The 22,892-nt window shown below is 37.7% G+C and overlaps 1 protein-coding gene across 2 annotated transcripts in view; it reads left to right on the plus strand.

Annotated features, from left to right (window-relative positions):
* The first annotated feature begins 3,138 nt into the window (after positions 1-3,138).
* cyfip1 (cytoplasmic FMR1 interacting protein 1) overlaps positions 3,139-22,892 on the plus strand; it is a 151,034-nt gene continuing 131,280 nt past the window's right edge. For both annotated transcript variants that reach the window (XM_028800025.2, XM_028800024.2), the window contains exon 1: positions 3,139-3,396. The gene's annotated coding sequence lies outside the window, so the exon portion shown is untranslated. The remainder of the gene's footprint in view (positions 3,397-22,892) is intronic.

Below are 22,892 nucleotides of genomic sequence, written 5' to 3' on the forward strand. Positions count from 1 at the left end.
TCTCCTGCAGTCATTTGTGTATAGGATATACAGAAGATGTGACAGACAGCAGCCCAATACATGTGTCCCAATACATGTATTAAGGCTACCAGACAGTCCTTAACACTCATTATTTCTGTTCTGTTAGTTAAAATGTCCAGAATCTACCCCAACAAGTTATGGTCCAAAAACAATCGATCCATCAATTTAAATATGTGGCTGGACTGTTTGAAGCTGACCAGTAATCTATAAACAGCAATCCCGCATTTTTTTTAAATCCTTCCAAGTGCTCATACATTAAATTCAGAAGTGCTGCTGTGGCATACTGTACCCCCTCTTTGCTCTGCATGCAATTTGGTAAGGGTGCAGACAGGCCTGGGTTTTGTTTAGTGGTTGTTTTAATTAATGCTATATTCACATGCTGTCGGACAGACAGTACATCCAAGTTTTAAAGTTGGACATTCCAGGTGAACACACTACAAACATAGAGCTACATGTTGGGCATTTCTGGGAAAACAAACCTACCCAAATTATCCGAGTTCTGACACAATGCTGACCTTTTACTGTAGTCAACTGTTTAAAAATAAAACATAACCTGGTCAGTCACAAATTATATTTTTTGGTTGAATTGCATTTAGGGCAAAGAGACACACATTTAATGTTTATTTGGTTCTTTATTACCTTGAAAAATACCATTTATTTTTAAATGCTTTTTTTTTTTAAACCAAGTAACAAATCAATAGTGACTTTATGTTTGTACAAATAGTCCAATGGGAAACCCACATGAACACAGTGAAGTGGAAAGGCGAAACATCACAAGTTAGAGCTTGAATGGTTTGAGAGCAAGTGAACGCAGCATAATTCTCAAAGGACTTTGTGATATGAGAAGTTAAAGCCACTGGTCTAAAGGAGAGATATTTTCTTATCCAAAAGGATATAGAGAACATTTTTAGAAAATTAAAAACAAAAGTCTTGGGCCAGATTATCTGTGTGGAAGAATCCTAAAAAGCTCCTAAAATCTTGTGCATAGCAGCTCAGTCCAATTTTTTAATTTTATTTTTAATTTGTCATTAGAACAGCAAAAAGTTCCAAAGCTATGGAATAAGGCCACAGCAGTTCTTGTAGCTAAAAACAATAACCCAAAAACCTTAAATGATTTCATACCAGTGGCCCTGACATCACGATTTATGAAAACATTTGAGACACTTCTACAAAGGAAGTTTACAGAGAAATATGGGCTTTATTAAATCCATTTCAGTTTGCCTACCAGTCTAACAAAGTTACAGAGGATGTCATTGTCACTTTGCTTCATCTCCTGTACAACGACTTGGAGGGCGTCAAAACTCATGCAAGACTTCTGCTTGTAGATTTTTCATCAGCTTTTAGTGTCATTCAGCCCCACTTCCTTGCTGAGAGACTTATTATAGATTTAAATTTGGATTTCAACACAGTGCGGTTTTCTTTCACCTCTTTTATACGTTCTCTAAAATAATGGCCATCTCAAAAAAAATGTTAAAATAGGTTCATCTTAAAATTTCATTTTTAAAATGTTGACTCAGTGATTATAAGCCGACTTAAGGAGAATGAAACGAATCCAGTGACAGATGATTTTGTTAACTGGTGTGATGAGTCCTTCCTACAACTAAACATTATAAAAACTAAAGAACTAATAACATCATTTTTTCTTGAGGGCAAATGGTGTTTCTTCTAAAATCAAAGACCAGGCAGTTGACATTGTCGACAATTATAAATATTTTGGGATAATCATAAATTCAAAACTAACTTTTAATGAAAATACAGTAGCAGTTTGCAAAAATGGACAACAATCCTTCTCTGAAGTCACTTTTTGTTGTGTATTTTTTGCTAATGGAAGAACGTTTGCATATTTCCATAGCCTGGGTACTTGTTGTAAATCCAGAGACATTACAAATATGAAGTGGAATACTGTTGAAAGTTGCTCTCCACATTAGGAAACAAGACTTCCACATATTGGCACGTAGACTTATCTTGCTCAATTGGAAGAATCCTAACTCACCTATTCTAAGTCAGTGGGTAACTGATGTTATATATTATTTGAAACTGGAAAAAATCAAATTCTCACTTAGAGGATCAGTGCAGAACTTTTTTAAAACCTGGCAGGATCTAATCAATAACATTTTAGAATAAGCTTTTAAATCACTGAGGAAGCAGATTCTCTCCCCTTTTTTTTCCTTTTCCATTTATCTTTATTGACTTATTAATTCAACTACTTACTTATTTTTACTAGCTTTAAGTTTTACTCTGCTGGTTTAGCTCTTTTTTTAAGGGGTGGGGGTTCATTTGTTTTTGATCTTATGTTTGTAAAAATTGATTTATTTGTATGTAATCTTTCTGATATCATTCTGGTCAAAGAATGTTGGACCCCAGGCTCCAGTTCTCCCTGACAATATTCTGAAGCAAAATCCTGTGTCTCAAACTTTGAATAGGCTTCATTGGGCCAACTCACAGTCAGTTTTAACATCTTCCATTTCAACGTGATTTTGCATTTAGTGTGTATGCCAGCCATCATCTTCATGCCACTCCACAATTAACCCATGTTATCAGTCCACAGTTCATTCTCGGTTTTGTCCTTGTACTTCAGCTTTGTCCACTTGTATTCACGTTTCACCTCCTTCTGTAGTTCTTTCTGTTCAGTTAACGTTCCATGATGAAATGCCCCGTTTACTTTGGTTAACAGTTTTTTTAAATCTCTGGTAATCCGCGTCTTGTTTTTAGGGCATATTTTCATTGATTTGACATTGATTTGCGTCATCGCAAAATTTTATATAATTACTTATAGTGTCTGTCAGTTCATCGGTGTGCAGGCAAAATGCGTTACTGCACTCCCCAAAGTATGGCACATTTACATTTCAATTCTGCCTATCAGCATACACGCATTACTTACCACAGCAAGCAGAAAAGCAACATTGAAGAACGTCAGCACAAAAAAGCAGAAGTCGCACGTTCCGAGAGCCGGGAAACGATAAGAGGAAGTTTTACGTGCTTTTTTTCTCTTTAACAGGCAATCGACGACATCGCCAGTTCAAGTCTGTTTGCACAGTTGGCAGCTCTCACAGAAAGGCGCGGCGAGGCCCATTCCGTGGGCGGTGACTCTTTGGTCTGCGGCCGTCAGTGCGGAGGGCTCCCCCTGGCGGCGGCGGCGGCAGTGGCGACGCACTTTCCCTTGTGACTCCCAATGTTTGACTCAGTCAGTCTCTCCCTTCATAGCTGGCACTGCCCTTTTCTAGTCACCACTTCTGCCCGCTTCGCGAAGTCTTCTTATTTGAGAGCCTTTCATTCCACCTCGGAGAAGACACCCTGCAGCCGCTCGTCTCGCCTCCAATGGGATTCTCATTTTGAGTTGTTCGACTGTGGAGACGCCAGTCGGATCTAATCGGGGTAAGAAACTCGGGAGTAGTTCCTCATCGGGTATCGCCGACGTACCTGTGTGCGCGTGGGCTTTAAACGTCGAGCTGCGGTTTCCCGTTTCAAATTTGGGAGTTTCTCCCCTTCGAGGAGTGCATGAAATTCGGTTGTTTTTAAGGGGGGTGTGAACGCTTGATTTGCCGAGCTCCAACTTGCACTCCAGGCCTGCGCCGTAGCACTACTTGGCTCAAAAAAACTTCATGGAGTTTGTGGAAGCCCCACCTTTCCGATTTGTGTACGATACGCAGATTCTTACTTCTATTGAAAAAAACGATAACGCTGGCAGAGAACAAAACAAACTTTAGCAGATCTTTGAAACCGTTCTTTTCTTGTAACGTATCTCCACGAAGTCCTACCGGCACATTTGTTTCGTTGAGCTTTCGAGCGCCCGGAATGGATTTCGTGTATCAAGGTGCGGTAGGGCGACTGACGATTAAAAGTAACGAAAAGAGACAAAGAATCAAAATAAAGTAACGGATTTTAAAAAACGGAAACATGTGCCCACGTCAGTCTGTCGATCGCTTCCATTGTAGGGAATCACTGCAGCTGCAGACACCGAAAAACGGGAAACGTGAAGCCACTCGGTGCCTACCCCGGGCGTGGAAGACTTAATGACTTTAAATGAAAGGTGCTTATTGACAACACGCACCGTGTTTTTAAAACGCAGTAAAATCCACATAGACATTTATATATATATATATATATATATATATATATATATATATATTACATGACAGTATCGGAAATAGTAACATATACTGTATATTGAGGAATAACATTAATCTCGTGAAATTTCTGTTGTTTTAGTGCAGATTAGTCAGGCAGTGTGGCCTAGTAGTCAACGACAGGTCAGGAAGAGGCAATTCTGCCTCTTCAGTCCACACTCCAAATGACTGGGCAAGTCAGCTTGTAAGTAAAGTATGTTGGTTCATTATGGCAAGGTGCTATATAAATTTAGGTTAGCTACACGGCCAGCCCCTGATCCTGCCAGTGTGGAGTTTTGTATTCTCTTTGTGTCAGTTGCTGTTACTGAGGGAGAAGTTTGGCTGATTTTGATAACCATTTGACTGTAATGATATAAATGCAAGTATAGTATTAATGATTTAATTTGTGCTCTGTGAAGGTTTACTTATTGTAGGTCTCATACTGTAGTTCTATAACGTGAGCTCTATGCAGTCAGGCATTAAAACCTTAGCTGTCCAGTAACAATCAAAAAGCAATCGCTATGTAAAAGTTTCTGTTTTTTACTCTAACTCTGATTTAGCCAATGTATTTAAAGAATACTAATTGAGATTTGAGCAGTTTGATTTTACTGAGTAAGTACAATGGTTAAAGCAGATGGCTTCTGATAAGAGATAGTGTTGTTTTTTTTTTTTTTTGCTCAAAAGGATGTAGAGAAAATTTTTAGAAAATTAAGAACAAAGTTCTGGGCCAGATAATCTTAGAGAACAGCTCTTAAAATCTTGTGCATATCAGCTCAGTCTCATTTTTAATTTTATTTTTAGTTTTGGTATTAGAAACAGCAAAAAGTTCCAAAGCTATGGGAAAAGGCCACAGTAATTCCAGTAGCTAAAACAGTAACTTTAAATGACTTCAGAACAGTGGTTCTGACATCAACGGTTATGAAATAATTTTTGAAAAAACTTATAAAGAGGAAGATGATGGAGAAAACTCTGGCTTTTTTAGATACATTTCAGTTTTCCTGCCAGTCTAATAGAGGGACAGAGGAGGCTATTGTCACTATGCATCATCTGTTATAGTGCTTGGCAGTATGACCAAATTTCTATATCACGGTATTTTTCAAAATTATACCGGTTTCACAGTATTCAACGGTATTTTTTTCCCATGCATGAGTGGATGTTAACCACATTTTCCACTGCAATTACTGCAGCAGATTGGCTAAGAATAACCTATTCCACTGTCATGAGAATTGTACATTGTACAAAAAAACATTTTAAAGTGCACACAAATATTAATACAGGTTTGCATAGCCCCATGAAGTGATAGGCCCCATAAAGTGATAGTTTTTAAGGGGGGAGGCACTAATGAAATAAAGGAATCACATTGCATGACAGTTGCAGTCAAAATATAGAGCCTTTTTATTGAAAAAATTTTGCAAACATGTCTGTTAAATAAAATGTTATTGATTAGGAATAAATAGTAAATATTTTTTGTAAACCAACTACACTTTCGGTTAATGTTAACAATTTCTGTCCATTCAAACATTAAAAGTGACTTTTTAAACAACTTTACCATCATAAAACTGCATAATATTTAAACTAATAAATAACAACAATAAAATAAATAATAGTATTATTACTAGAAGTTGCACTATTACTTCAAGACTTCAAGCTCAGGTGCATTACACAGTATTCACCAAGTAAAAATAAAATAAAACAAGTGCAACTTGGTGAGACATCTTTACCAACTGAACCATCATTAAGACAAATTGCATTAATATGGACCTTGCTTCAAGCTAAGCTATATACATAAATAATAAAACTGCAACTTGCACTTATAATGCTATTTATGGTATAGCCCTAAGGAAGCATATTAGGGCCATGGTGAAGAAAACAAAATACGAACACAGTGAAGAAAAAAAAAACTATATGTCGAGAATAAAGTCAACATGTTGACTTAATTCTCGACATTTCCACTTTATTCTCATAGTATATTTTGTCATTAAAGTAGAATGTCGTAAACTAAACTTCATCCTAAAATTAATGTTTAATTTACTAGATTTCTCAAACCCCGTCATAAGTTAATGTAGCACATTAAATGCTTTGTGTTAAGTGTTCCCCAACCCAGTTGTTAATCACTGCGCGCTTCTTAAACTGACTTCCTCCGCACTAAGAGGAGGCGCAGGGAGGGATCGTCGCATAGAATACATTCACTTCATGATATTCCTACTCTCTGAAAATTTAGAATGCTAAGATCAATACCTGATATCATTTTCAGGATGGAATGCATTAAAGCAGGTATTAAACATGCATGGTAGTGAGGCGGTAGTGCTGCTCCCTCAAAGTAAGGGGTCCCCAGGTGTACGTTTAGTGTAGAGAACTTTATGGCAGGTGTGACGAGGCTCCAAAAAACTGGATGTTTGAATGGGTATCACACTGGTTTAACTAAAATATTGTGTAAATGTTGGGTTTGTGATCTGGTGGTCGGTGATACAGACACAGAATTCAATGGATGTTCTTCTGAGCAGGCTTTCTTTATTGCATGCGTGCTGTCTCTGTCTGACATACCAAACCCCCTGTTCCTGTCCTTCCTTTTTCTTTCTCCACATAATCAATCACCACACGATAAACATCTTTGTGAAATTAAAACTAGTTATAAACTTGGACCACGGAGTGTTCAGAACTTTAAAAAAAATCTTTGTTATACATGTTTAATTATGCCATTCATTCAGGGTTGCGCCCATCCCAGCAAGCATTGTGTGTGAGGCAGGAGCACATCGCAGGGTGAATACAAGCAACACATACACTAGCAGGGTCAATATAGCAGAACAAAACCCCACATCCTACATGACTTTGAAAGGAAACTGAAGCACGCCGAGTAAACCCACCAGAAAAACATGCAAATTCAAGGCAGGGAACATCTGGGACCCCCTTGCAGCAAGGCAGCAGTGTAACCTCCACGCCACTGTGCCCCCACATGATTAAAACATGTTTTAATGCATTTCATCATGAAAATTATATAAAGTATTTATCTTAGCATTCTAAATGTTCAGGGAGAAGGAATATCATGAAATTAATGTATTCTGTGTGGTGATCGCTGCCTGCGCCTCCTCTTAGTGCAAGAGGAAATCAGTTTAAGAAGCACGTAGCGATTAACATGGCTCGGGGAACACTTAACACAAAGCATTTAATGTGCTACATAATTTATGACGGGGTTTGAGAAAATCTAGTAAATTAAGTATTGATTTTAAAATGAAGTTTAGTTACGAGAATAAAGTAAACGTGTCAACTTTAATCTTGACATAAACGGCGAGAATAAAGTAGAAATGTCGAAAATAAAGTCAACATGTCGATTTTATTCTCGTCATAAGCGTTGAGAGTAAAGTGGAAACATCGAGAATAAATTCAGCATGTCGTCACACTATTACACAGTACCCAGATACATTACACAGTACTGAAAAAAAATAAAACAAGTACAACTTGGCTTGCAGTATTATCCAGTAGTATAGAAACAGTATTCACACATTTGAACATAATGGTCCACATCCTACCTTTTAAAACCAAAGTATTTCCAGACAACAGACACAGCTCCTTTTTTCGGCAAAAGTTGTTCTGTGTCATCATGTTCAACTTTATCGTCTGCTACAGCTTCAGTTTCAGAATGTTCTCTGTCCATTTTCAGCGTTCAGTACCTTCACTAATGCATGTACTCCATTCCATGCGTGTTTAGTGGTGCAGCAGTGAAAAAGGTCCCCCCTTAAACAGTTTCCCGCTGCGCCACATTCCCAACATTGTTTAGGCTATTTAAACTGGTGTTGCGGTATAAGAAAAATCCATATCATAACAAAAATAAAAAAAATGTTTTTTGGTATGAATCGGTATACTGCCCAGCACTAATCTGTTATATAACCACTTGAAGGGTGTCAACTCTCTTGCAAGGCTCCTGTTTGTAGACTTCTCATCAGCTTTTAATACCATCCAGACCCACCTTCTTGCAGAGAGACTTATTAAAGACTATCTATGGTACCTGTAATAGAATAATTTTAAAATATTTGCTATCTATTGTCCTACATGTATTTTCAGTGCCTTTCCTTTCTATTCGCATGTGTCTAAACCTATTTTGACTGGAACTCCCTTTCTCAAGCACATTCCCTTAAAGACTGCTTCTCAGACTCTGTCACTATTTTCGAGTTGCCTTTCTCGCCTCCTGTCCATTTTTATACATTCCATCTTTCAAAGTGACTCTCTCAGAATGTGTCCTTATTTTCCTCACATTAGCTCTTATCTTTCGTTGCATCACTAAAGCCAAAGATTGCTCTGTGGGACTGGACACACAGACCTTAGTGTTTTATAATAAACTAGAAAAAAAATTTTATTTGGATTTCAATTTAGTAGAGTGACTGATTGATGTTTTAACAAACAGGACTCGAGAATGAAAGTCATTGGCTGGGTCCTCCCAGGAATGCTTTCTTTAACCTCTTTTATACATTCTCTATAATAATAGTTGTTGCAGTAAATTTGAAAATAGGTTCATCTTAAATTTGTCAATTACTTGGTGATTACTGGGAGCCCGGGATTCCCGGACATTTTTCATTCCCGGGAACTGCTGTAATTCCCTGGAAAACGGGAACAGCCAAGCTTGCATATATAGCGTGTAAAAATCAATCAAGAAATAACAAGAGTTATAGTTGAAAATAATTAAGGTGGCGCCATTGCTGCAGCTTGCACTTCATCAGACAACAGCTTTGAACAGCAACTTGAAATTGTAATGCGTCAGTCTGTTGCATCCACATTATCTGTGCCAAAAAGCTTGCCATCACAGAATGATGACAAGAAACTGGATGCATCAGTAAAAGCTGAAATGGCAGTGTTTCAGAGCAACGGCAAGCGCGGGCGTTGTTTAGAACAAGCGTATCAGTATCTGATGACTGTGCCGCCTACTTCAATGGAGGCAGAGTGTGCTTTCTCAGCGGCTGGCATACTTCTGCACGAAGGTGCTCTCTTGCCTGGACGACCGCACGCTGGACACGTTGTGATTTCTATGCTCTTATTACCGCAACTAAAGATACATGTACTTATATGACAGCATGAACTGCTTGTAGGTAAGGTTAGTCTTTTATTTGTGTCAACATATTGCGGTTGTCTTATTAAAAATAAGTGTCGGTCGTTCTAAAACCGTTCACATGTGAAATGCCCGTGCACTGTGTCATCCCCGGGATTCCCGAATTCCCGGGAATGGATAAACCCGTCCAGGAATGGATTCCCTAGTCTAAACCTATCCTGACTGGAGCTCCCTTTCTCAAGAGTGTTCCCTTAAAGACTGTTTCTCAGATTCTGTCACCTTGTGAACCTTGGGTTCAAATCATTGCCTAATTACAGTTTGTGTGGAGTTTTCATATTCTCCCATTTCTAAACGAGTTTTCTTTTGACTCTGTGGTTTGCTTTTATTGGATACTAGCCACGTATGAATAAATGTGTGCCGTCCCCTTTAGGCTCGGTTCCCACTGGTGCTGTATGCAGCCTTGTTTAGGAATATTGCAAGTTTGTATCACGAATAAATGAAGAAGTGCTCTAAGTGAGGTTTTTAAGCTCCAAAGAGTTGACTTTTCTGTAAGTATTTATTTCTTGGTTTTCCACTCTGAAACTTAGTGTCAGCTGTCAGAATGTTCTGCAGACAGCACTGGCAGTTTATTTCTTGTTTGGTACTTTGGCCATCTTTTGACTATGGACCTGGCTGAGTTGTTTTAGTGATTTTCATTAATTTCTTGCTATGAGTACACTATGTGCTTTTTTGTTGAATATTTTCAGTTACTTGCAGGCTGCCTGGTGGTGCAGTGGTAGTGCTTTGCAACTTCCAATATCTTCCCTGCGTGAGGTTTGCATGTTCTCTCCATTTACACATGTATTTACTTCAAGTGGTCTGGTTTCCACCAAGAGTCCAGAGACATGCAGGTTAGGTTAGGTGGATTGGTGATATGTATGTGATTGTGTGTTTACTCTTGGATGGACTGGCATCCTGTCCAGTGATTATTCCTGCCTGCCATCCTGTGCTTGCTGGGTTAGGCTCCAGCTGCTCTGCAGTCTTGCTCAAAGTGGGCCTGGAAGATGGATGGATGGCTTTTCTGTTTCTTTTAAACTTGAGGTTTTTTTTGTTTGTTTTTTTTAAACCATTGAGTATTTTCTTCCATTAGTCAATTCTGTGCTGTAGGCAATAATTTAGCTTGCTTTAGTAATGGCTTCATACATAATGCAACATTTTCAAACCCACTTATATAGATAACATATGTTGGTCAGACATTCAAGCAATAATTTCACAGTACTTTGTGCATGTGACAATATTATTACTACTCCTGCAAATTAATACTATTCATGGTCAGAGGGGAAGGTTTGGGAATAAAGCCTATCCTGGCAGTGTTGAGTGCAAATCAGCTGCTTCGTAGTCTTCGGTTTAAATCATATGCCTAGTTGTCTTTCCTAACAACAAAGTGAACTGAGTGCTCAAGCAGTGGCAGTGTGTTGAATTGGGCCCCATTCTGCTGTAAACAAAGGTTCATGCAGATTTTCAAAACAGTAAAAAAGTAATATTTGTTTCAGTTTAATGCATGTGCACGCTATAGCCCTACCCCAACACCTCACAGAATTTTCCATATTTGAATAAGCAAATCAATATAAATAGCCCCTTATGTTCAGTGTATTGTTAAAAGACAGTGGTAAAAGCATGTGGAAAAAAGAAGAATTTCAGCGATGTGAAGTGGAAGCAAAGAAAAATGTACTATATGTTGGCTTAAGCAGTGGCATAAGCAACAACAGAATATTGTTGCAGTAGTACAGCATGACAGAAACAGTTGAAAGTTCAAGTTCAGAAATTAAAAAGTAGTGGTCAGATATCAAAGTTGGCATGAAAAGGCGTGTTGCAGCCCACTGTCTGTTTATTCTGTTTCAGGCTGTATTACAAAAGTTGACCCCCACGCCGATGATGCGACTCCATGCAGTGATCTAACTCATCCAGCGCTATTACAAGATCAGTGTGCATGCAGTTGACAGATCTGATTACATTTGGAAAACTGGACTTTGCTGTTGATTGTGTTTTGATGTTTCCCAGTTCAACCCCAGTGTTATTAAATCTTACATATGTGTGTGACAAGTGAATAATACCATCTTATACAGCTGGCATGGTGCGACTCAATGATGTTTGTGAAATACCTAATCGTCAGCATACTGTATTCACGTAGAAAACCTCCTGTGGCTAAAAATCTGAGAGTGTACAGAACTTGCTAAGGAGCAGATACAGCACAATTTCTTAAAGTCTGCCTTTGTAAAGCCAGTGCCAGTTCAGTACACAGCTCCAAAAGGATAGTTTTTGGAAATCGAAATCAGCTTAGTAGCCAGTCATCATCATCTGTAAATACACGCTGTCATCTAATTCTTCCATATGCAATGTCTTCTAACAACGCTAAAGCAGCTATGGTAGTTAGAATAGTTTGGCTATTCCATGCACCATTAAATTGTTACAGAATGATTACTATCAAGTGAATTAAATTTTTAAACAATATGCAATCAAGTTCTGTGTATTTGATAAATCCCGCATCATTGATGATAATCTAAAAAAGAAAGGGACACCACACAGAAACAGTAGCACTGCTTTGACGCTAGGTGCTACCTGTTTGCAAAACTGAGCAGAAACTTGCATAAGCATGCTGTGAGGCTGCCATGAAAATGTGCATGGCTTTACGCCAAGTTTAGTTTTTATACGTCTCGAAGTGTGCATGGAAAGTGGCCTACACAACATTTTTATGTGTACGCACCGTTTATACATGAGGCCTCTGGTGTGTGAGAATGAGTGAATCCTAGTAAATCCCCGAGATTGTTAGCCTGGGTTTTTCTGGGTTTACATGTGTTAAAGGGGTAATATAAGTATGTTACTGTGAAATTAAGAGCCTTTCCATTTGCACTCTGATAATGTATTTGTTTCCTGTCATGAAAGCTGATATTGAAAGATGCTGTACAGTTTTACCTGTAGGTGTGAAAAACAACACTACAAGAGATTTAATTGATTTAATCTGGCCTGTTTTTTTCTTTAAAGTATATTTAGGGAGGAGTGAGAATAGTACTGTAAATCAGTGAAAGTTTTAATGCATTGTAGGTAACTTGAAAAGTGCTGTTTTGGGAAAATTAATACAGAGAGTATTGAGATTTAAAATGGGCTTACCTGTCAGAAATGCATTAGCAGTGTCTTTTTCAAATTACCAAGCAGTGTAATTAATGTAGCATTTGGAGCTCTTTACATGTCAAGATTAGATCAAGAGGAATTGAAAAACTCTGTTGGGCAGAAGGACATCCTTTCACTGAAATCTTTTCTTGGTTTCTTTCTTTGTGTCACAAAGTGATTGCTTCTCTTCCTCTTTTCACACCAGTCTCTTTAAAAGTGTGCTCTTTCAACTTAAACATCCCTTTCACACTTCTTAACTTTGATACATCACGTATCCTCATATTTACATGTAAACAAGTTCTTCTCTTTAACTATTGGAAGGCAAACTATATTATATGGTTGTTGTTGCTGTTATTTTTTTAAAATTTCTCTCCCAGTTACAAACCATTGTTTTCACTTCACTGACCTCTTTGATATTGGACTTGTTATAATTTTATTATGTCAGAACCAGAGTTGATTTGCTAAAAATCAAGTGTTCTTTTTATAGTTTGTTTTTTGATAACCCTTTCTCCACATTTCTAATCTAATCTTTTCCATTCCTACATCTTTTCCCACTTGATTGCATCATGTCATGTTAGAAATGTTCTTCTTGACCCATTCTGTTATATGCATAATCCACCACAGAGTATAATGGAACTTGTATTTAATTTAGCTTGTTTAACAATTAGCTCAGTCATCTATGCTAATCATTTTGTTACAGGTAACACTTAGTGTATCACGTAGGCACATTGACATTTATAATGTATGTAGTTTAGAAGTGTTAGATATTCAAGTCAGGCACACACAGAAAACCATCAGATGTTTGTATGTTTCTCTCCCTCTGTCTCTCTTCATGCTTTGTTGGGCTTCCTTTTACAAACCTGGTTGTTCCCTGGCACATGGCAACTTGTTGCCCGTTGGGCACCTTCTTTCCATGCTTTTCAAAGCATTCTAATATGGAGAGATGAATAATAGTAGTATCATATGCACAGAGTAGAGATGCATTTTTAATCGCATGTTCAACTAATTTCCACTATGAGGTGCCATGATAAAATTAATTGTAATTAAAAATACAAATCAGCTTATCTGATTTTTCACTTATGCTTCCAGCTCATGGAAACTTGTGGAAAATTCAGTGCCTACATTTATTGTTTTATAACATTGAATTACAATGGACTTAAATTAGTTTTGGTTTTTTTTTTTCTAACTTTATGACATTTAAAAAGTCTTAAATGTAAAAAAGAAATCAAATTTCTACAAGTGGGTATACATTTTTTGCAGTTATTAAATTAGTTAAAATGATTGCCTTATGTATTCACACCTAAATCATTACTGATTATTTAAAAACAACAATGTTAATGTCTTAATGTTGCCCATTCAGAGTCCAGATCTCTGTTTGACTGAAAATTTCAGGCTGCATTTTCGAGCTGCTCACTCACAACCCCCATGCAACGTGACAGAGCTTGAGCTGCTTTGCAAAGAAGAATGGGGAAAATGTGCAAAGCTGATAAAAGACTTGTACATACAGACTTGAGAATGTCATGCATTGCCAAAGGTGCATCTACTATATACTGACTTGAAGGGTGTGAATATTTATGCAGTAAATTATGCTGTGTTTAATACTTGGTAATAAAGTTTGATCTAAGCTCAGTGGGCGAACAGGAGCATAGTGATGCAGTAAGTCACTGATGTAGTCCGGTGTGAGGCCATTTAAAGCTTTGTAGTTTAATAATAAATTTTTATATTCAATTCTGTAAGACACGGAGCCAGTGATGGCAAAGCAGGATGGGTGTTATGTGCTCGCTGTTGCTGTTCTGTGTTAGGACTCTTGCAGCCGAGTTTTGAATCAACTGGAGCTGTGATAGAAGTTTAGAAGCAGCACTTAACAGTAGGGAGTTACAGTAATAGATATAGGATGTGATAAAAGCATGGACAAATTTCTCACTATTAGAAAAGGAGAGGAATGAGCGAACATGGGATATGTTATGGAGTTGAAAGTAGGAAAGTTTATTAATGTGGTTTGATGTGGGTGGAATAAGACAGGTAGTAATCAAAATAAAAGATAAAATATGATGTGAAAATTTGTCAGTTTTAATTTTGCATTTGATAAATTTTCACTGGTGTGTAATCAAGTTGTTACAAAGTACATTGAAAGAAACACTTTGTGATACACAGATCTTTGCATAGTTTTCTGTTTGTTGCACATCTGCATAAGTAGGCATGTTTCATTTTAGCTGAGGGGCATGTTTGAAGTTATCATGGGCATGTTTGGTGAAAATTAATGCATTCCAGCTCAGTTCATGTAATATGTGTGTCAGTATTTTAGCGTTCTAGTATATAAGGGAACTTCCAAACATTGTGGACATCTGAAACTACATGCAGGCTTTTCAAAGAATTGTTCTCATACTAATTACTTATTTACTTACCACTAAGATTAGTCAGAGTCTTCAACTCTACCAATAAGCTAGTATTAAGAATCCACAATCCTATGATCTACACACAAGGCAAACACTACACACTTTTTCATTACTTTCTGTCTCATCTTCTCAAGCAGAAACAATAGCCAAAACCATTACAATCTTCACTGTTGGATAGTCATTTATATAACCTTGTATTTGTGAGGCTATATAGGTATAGATGAAAATGTGCTCACAGCCCTGTGGGCTAGTGTGGGTTTTGAAGAAAAAAATGCTGGGGGGGGGGCCTGCAGATGTTGAACTAATATATTAACTGAAACATGAGATTGTTCTACTGAAGTAGAAAGTGTAAATGTATTATGAAGGCTAGGCAGCTGTGCTATCAGGAATGCCTAGTCCTTTAAACAGAATATTGAAAGTCCAAGCTTCAAGGATATCTGGGTCTGTAAGTGGGAACTCTGAGGTGAAATCCACTGTGTTTTCAAGAGGGCATCCCTTGGAAATACCACACTTGGTGGTTCCCTCACAGGGAATGGGGTTTTAAAGACCACTTCTGTGAGAGGTCCACAAATGTAAAGTCAGGACAATCACTTACCTGGTGGGAGCCCAGATTTAGAAAGAGAGATAGAAGGTGATACTGGGAGTACTTTATTAAGCCTTGTTCAAACTTCCTCATTTCCCTGGGTTATTCCCTCAGCCATGTTAACACAGATATTTTGCAACACACCCTTAAAATAATGTTTTTAATACCATGGAGGAGCATAGTGCTCCTTTAAAAAAAAAAAAAAAAAAAAAGAAAAAACCAAAGTCACTTGCTTTATCTTTTCTGCACGTGGATGGATGAAAACACATAATTGTGCATTTTAGTGGTGTTTTTTTTCCCCTTCAGGAAAGTGTATAACTCAGGAAGCAGGCCCTTGGCAGGGCCTAGCAGTAATTCATTCTTGTTTCCTGCAGATTAGGATGAGCACATAAGCACTTCAAGCTTCATGAAAGAATGTACCCTAATATCTTTTCTGTCTCTGACAGATCTTTAGGATTGCAATCATCATGATTGCCGCTTTAATTGACAAAGTAGACATCGCATGACCAGTTCAACTACAATGCATGTCATGTGGCTCACCACAATGTCTATGTGTGACAAGAAATGATTCTAGTGTTTTCCCTTGCACACCCAGTAGAGACCACAATTTAAACACAAAATGACAGGCAGGTACATGAGTCTGCACAATATAGTGCATTTCTGCACACAAAGACATGGGAGAAACGCCTTTTTTAACATGTTTCTCTGCTTACACATGTGTGAATCACACTTCATTGCCATAAAATCTTGCATATAACGTGCACTCGTGTATAATGCGCATGCTGATTTAATCTAAAATTTTCAGGTTAAAAAAAGAAATTCATATATACAGTGATCCCTCGCTATATCGCGCTTCGCCTTTCGCGGCTTGACTCCATCGCGGATTTTATATGTAAACATATTTAAATATATATCGCGGATTTTTCGCTGCTTCATGGGTTTCTGCGGACAATGGGTCTTTTAATTTCTGGTACATGCTTCCTCAATTGGTTTGCCCAGTTGATTTCATACAAGGGACGCTATTGGCAGATGGGTGAGAAGCTACCCAGCTTACTTTCTTTCTCTCTCTCTCTCTCTCTCTCTCTCTTGCGCTGACGTAGGGGGGTGTGAGCAGGGGGGCTGTTCGCACACCTAGATGATAGGGACGTTGCTACCTTCTGTGTGCAGCTGCTTCCTGAAGGACATGCTGCACAGTGCTTCGCATACTTAAAAGCTCGAAGGGCACGTATTGATTTTTGCTTGAAAAACAAACTCTCTCTCTCTCTCTCTCTTTGTCTGCTCCTGACGGAGGGGGTGTGAGCTGCCGCATTCAACAGCTTTGTGCCCGGTGCTTCGCATACTTAAAAGCTAAACAGCCCTATTGATTTGTTTGCTTTTGTCTCTCTCTATCTCTGTGACATGATCTGCTCCTGACACGCACTCCTTTGAAGAGGAAGATATGTTTGCATTCTTTTAATTGTGAGACGGAACTGTGATCTCTGTCTTGTCATGGAGCACAGTTTAAACTTTTGAAAAAGAGACAAATGTTTGTTTGCAGTGTTTGAATAACGTTCCTGTCTCTCTACAACCTCCTGTGTTTCTGCGCAAATCTGTGACCCAAGCATGACAATATAAAAATAACCATATAAACATATGGTTTCTACTTCGCGGATTTTCTTATTTCGCGGGTGGCTGTGGAACGCAACCCCCGCGATGGAGGAGGGATTACTGTAATATTCACCCTTGACTTTTCAAGATTTTATTAAAATTGTCTTTTGTTTAAAAAAAAAAAAAAAAATCGTGATTATGGTGCTGAACATGTTTGTGTTCCTAATGCGCCAACAGCAGTGTTTGCCTGGGTGGACTGCCAGTTATAATGACCAGAGGTGCAAACAAGATTGCATTGCATTGTGACAGCTGCCAGAGATGGTGAACATGCAGAGAGAGAGGCCACAGAACCAGCAACAGATGTTTTATGTTGATTTATATGTGAAATGATTGCTTTGTGTGCTTTTCAGAAAACAGCTCGTCAGCTGCTTGCCACATCCCCATGCTGCCGTATAAGCCAGAAACGGCTAACACATGATGACAGCGCACTGCATGCAGCAACAGATGTTTTATGTTGATTTACATGAAAAACTATAGCTTTGTGTGATATTTTTCAAAAAACTGAGTTTTTTTGGGAAAATATTCAGCCCTGGGAGAAAAGGAAAGAAAGAAATGAGCCCTTAAAGAGTTAAAATTATTACCTGCCGAAAGACCACAATGAGTACTTACCTACTACTATCAAGTCGAAATTACCAACTATAATGCAGTATAATGCGCATGCGGACTGAGCGGTTAGTGAAAGATGAGCACCTACATCTGAAGTGAGAGGGGAGAACTGTAACGCAGCTCCACCCAGTAGAAAAATGGTATCGCAGATGGAACCAAGCAGTTTATATGCATAATGAATTCAAGTACCTATAGTTCTACTGTGCAGCCTTATTGAAAATACCTAATTAAAATTATCTCATGTATAATGTATACCCCGATTTTTATTGAACTAAAATGAGTGAAAAATTGCAGGATTACGGACTACGCAGGATTTTACGGTATATGTTGTTGGTCACATAGGCAAGCTACCCTAGTTGATACACAGGAACTCAACCTTATTTCTTATTTTTTGTTTCCGTTTATACTTTGTTACTCCCTATTTTACCTATGTTTAACTGCATTCTGACTTCCTTAGCATCAGTTATGAAACAGGTTACGATATCGATAATGTCACGATCCCGTTAGTTTAATTATTTTTAGTCTGTCTTGTCACTATTTTTTCAGATTCTGTTGCAGTTTTGTTCACTATCTTATATATAAACGTCTGTGCGTGGAAGTGTGTGTGTCTGTCCGGCACGGAAGTGAGTGGTGGAGTCGGGGAATGGCTCCACCTCCGAAGAAATAGAAAACTTGCATAGCTGCTAATAACACAAGCGAGGCCAGCACATCAACAAAACAAAATCTCAGAAGAAAGACAAAGTCACATAACCACTGACATCGGAAAAACTGAATCCCTTTTACTTTTCCTCCCACCGCTAATACACAAGCGAGGTGAGCACATCGGCAAAACGAATCCTCCTAGGAGAGAATGCCCAGAGTAGTTCCTTTTAATTACCTGACATCTCTACATTTCAGGTTTTTTCTAATAATTTCAACAGTTTCTAGGACCCTGGGCTCTTTATAGCATGGGCTTACACAGCTAGTTTAGTGATAAACATGTTTATAACATTGACTAATTTTTGATTTGTTCAGTATTTTTACTTTTATTTCCTTTTACCATATTTTATTATAGGATACTGAGTTGCTTTGATAGTCTTTGTTGGAGGCAGCATTGCATCTCATCTTAGCATATCAATGTTGTAGAAGTGGTGATTGCAGTACAGGATTGTCTAAATCACAAAAAGAAAGGGAAGCAAAATACTATGTCAGGAAAAAAAAAAAAAACAAACTTAGTTCTGTTTTTGGTTTTGGTGGTTGGTTTGCCCATAAAGGAAACAACATAATATATTATTGGCTTCAGGCCTTCTGTCCTGCTTCAGTACATTTGTGCTTCTCCATGTAACACTTATTTCAGACATTAAAAATATACATAATACAATTTGTTTTATGACCTGCATATAGTTACAATATAAAAATGAATTCATGTGTTCAGAAAATTAAAGGATGAATAAAACAAACACATTTTTTCTGAATGGGCTGTTTATAATCTAAAGTAGGGGTTCTTAAACTTTTCAATCTGAGGATCCAGATAAGAAAACTGATGCCATACTAGGACCCAAGAAGAGGATTATTACAGTGGAGCCATAAGACAAATAACAATGGCCATATGAGTAAAAAAGAATAAAACAGTAAATGTTTGTTTTCTTTCAAGCATGTATATCACATGAATATTGCTAAAGGAAATAAGTGGAAAGCAAAAGTATGATTAACAAAACATCAATACTTCTTCAAAATAGGGAATAAATTGCTGAGTTATATCAGTGCCAATGTGAATGCTGATTGCATACTTCATTAAAGCTGACAGAAATAAATGCTTGGTGTTACAGTGCGAGGGTGTGGTGATTTTTTAAAAGGATGGTATAAATGGTCACTTATCTTAGTCACGTAACTGATGACACAGAGTAAAGAGTAAAGGATACAAAAATTTACCTTGTCTTAAGTGACTTTTTTTAGTAGCGTTTTTCAAATGAGCACTGCCATTTATATAAAAATGTTTTTCTAAATCAGTTTGCAAATACCTCGATATTTCCTGTTTTTTGTTTAACAATTTAATTAACAGAATAAAAAAGTAGCTGAATTATTAAAAAAAAGGTACTATGTGCTGCTTAGTTTATGCAGGTTATAGGATAAATCTTAATGAATTATCAAAAGCCTGGTTTGAAATGTTTATTATTAATACTAGATTCAGATTCTGTTACAGTTTTGTTCACTATCTTATATAGCTTCACTCGCCAACCCCTGTTTTTGTTTTTCCAGATACACACTTTTAAGATTTTTTTTTTCTTTGAATTGTTGCTATTTAGTTTCACTTTTATTTCTGAACTTCTGTAAAAACAATATTTGGAATCTTTCGAGTCCCAATGTGCTGAATCTTTTTAATGAGGTCAGTGAGACATGTGTTTAATGACTTTGTACCGTAATTCAGGATAGGTTTCTCTGTTTGGAATTTCAGCACAGACAAAATGATCTACATCATCAGCAGTTAATAATTTTTTTTTGCAAAGTAACCAATAAATGCATGTGCGGTAAACTCCGTTTTTGAAATTCTCTTGACTTAAACTTTCAAAGCCTTACAATATTTACATACTTCTGACATATCACCTATGTCCATATATTCGATCTCTATCCGCCTTTTCGTTATTTCTCCGAGTAATAATTTATCTTTCTTTGCGCTAATGCAATGTTTACTTTCTCTTTTTGACACTGTTGTTTTTTTCTGCTTTCATATTCTGCATCTTGTTCTGCATGTGTTTCGCGCTTACGTTTTTTTTTAATCTTTTGAATTCCAGTTTTCATTATCTCTAACCTGCTCTGCATGTGCTTGTCCCCCTTGTTTCTACTCTGTCTTTTATTTCTGACCTCGCTTTATTCTGCTTTTTTTTAATGACACCTGGTCCATGGTGATTATTTTCACTTTTTCGAGTAATAATTTCTGTTTGTTTGCGGTCCTGCGATCTTTACTTTCTTTTTTTAATACTTTCTAATTTTCCTACTTCCATATTCTTTAACTTTCTCCACATGTGTATCGCGCCAACTATTTTTTTTGTTGAGCCTTTCGAATTCCACTGCTTTCATAATCTCTAACCTGCTCTGCATGTGTATAGTGCCAATGTCTGGTTTTAATGTGCTTTTTTTTCAATTCCACTTTCAATTACTTTCCTTATTTTCTGAATTTGCACCTAGATTATTCTTTTTCTTTTTTGTCTCTCCAACGCTTTTGAGTCTCTTTTCTCCACGCTGCTTTCTTCTTTGCTTTGTCATCTACGTTTCATTTATAACATATTGTCCTTAATATGCTTTATATGCGCTGAGAGACCTGGATCTGTGTGGGCTCAAAGCCAAACCACAACTGAGTGTGTTAATCTCCCTGCTGTTATTTGGTTGTAAGTAGGGCGTGTCATGTTCTACGTCATCACGAGACGGTCCTGGGTCAATCTCTTGGCACAAAGTCTCATGTTTAAGGTCCCCGCAAGACGCTTGGTGGCCAATCTCTCTAGTCTCACGGGTCTTTTAAGTGTCTTCCGTGATCTTAACGTGAAGATCACGTATCATAGCCATATTGTTTTTCTACAGGATTTTTTTTTTTTATAATAGAGAGACATTTGTTGTTATTATTATTACATGCAGTGTAGCTAGTTTTAAGGAGGTTTCCACAGTTGTACAAATGTAGAAATAGAAAACTATCTTTTGTTATAGAACTCCTTTATTTATGATATCAGGCTTTATTAGCAAAATGCAACTACATCTGTTTATGTACAGTATGTTCAGCATCCATAAATTCCTTTACATGTATGCATACAAATTATTATCCGTAGACCAATGTTTTTGTCACATAGACCCACTGAACAGCTCATTTTCAAAAGAGCACTGTGTCAAGACTCTGTACTATACACTTCTAGCCATAGGCCCCCGAATGATATTACAGGGTCCTGTGACAGAAACACATACCAAGGGGTGTGCCACTGGATGTCTACAACTTGGCATCTGTATATATAAAATCCCTATGTGCGTCCAAGTGTCCGTGTGTGGGTGTCTTCTGATGAAGTGCGCATGCGCGGGGCACGGTGCGACGCGCGATATTACTGTCAGAGAAAGTTAGAGGCGTTTTACGGAAATACAAACCAGTATTACTGTGAGAGGAAATTAAAGGTACACAATACAGTGACGCATATTACAGCCACATACAAGCCAGTATTACTGTCAGAGGAGATTAAAGGCATATTACCGACGTGCATGCCTGTATTACCGCCAGAGAAAATTAAAGGTATATTACGGACATACAAGCCAGCGGACGTACAAGACGCTATCCTTCAATAAGGGCACGCACAAAAAGGCGAGCCCTTATTCGCCGCACTCAATTGAGGTCGCCCTTTTGAAGCTCGCCTTTTTGTGCATGCCCTTATTGAATAGAGCCGTACAAGACAGTATTACTGTCACAGAAAATTAAAGACACACAATACATGGCGGTAGCCCACGAAGAACGGTCAGCTCAGCAAGTAAACATCAACAAAAGAAAGACTGAAAGAAAGAAAAATACGACCAACAAAAAGAATGAGGTCAAAGTCCCTTGCCATTTAATATAGACTGTTCCTACTAATGTTTATGCACTACTGTTCTAGCGCCCGTTATTGTAACGGGCTAAATGACTAGTTTCTCAATAAATTAATAGTTTATTGAAAAAATAGCTATCCTACTTTGCAGAAAAGGGTGAAGGATTTTTAAAGTATCCAGGAAGAAAATGTGGTCAAGTCAAATGCCAGGAGAATCAGAGTTAAAAATATCAAACCAAAGGTATTAGCTAACAGATTGTTACACAAAGGAAAAGTGAGGATATGTTTTTATTACTTAGAATCCATGAACTTGGACATGGATATGACCTAGTGTCATGATTGACAGTTTACAACTTCAAAGAATGCCACACCAACAACAGGTGCTCAAAAATGGTGGCGGAAACATTTCAAATTATTTCACAATAAAAAAATTAAGCTATAAAGCGAAAATTAATGTTATCATTGAATTTCCAAGGATGGAAAAATCCCCACATCAACTGCAAATTCAAACCCAAAGGATTATGGGAAGTGTCAATAAACGGACACTTGAGGGCACTGTTGCCCCATGAAATCCAACAGACAGATGCAGACACAGATTTAAAAGCACCCAGAAGTATTTTAACTTTCTTCCTTAAAGTGCCCAAAAGCACCTCCACCACCATAAACAAGTAATCACTATAATAATCACACAATATTAAACACAATACTTCTCCTCCTCTCCTCCCAGCAGCTCCGTCACATTCCTTCCCAACTCTGGCTCGCTCACTGGGTTCCCAACAGTCCTTTATATAGTTCTTGGCCCAGAAGTGCTTCTAT

The sequence above is a fragment of the Erpetoichthys calabaricus genome, chromosome 4 (genome assembly GCF_900747795.2).
Source record: "Erpetoichthys calabaricus chromosome 4, fErpCal1.3, whole genome shotgun sequence".
Classification (NCBI taxonomy): domain Eukaryota; kingdom Metazoa; phylum Chordata; class Cladistia; order Polypteriformes; family Polypteridae; genus Erpetoichthys; species Erpetoichthys calabaricus.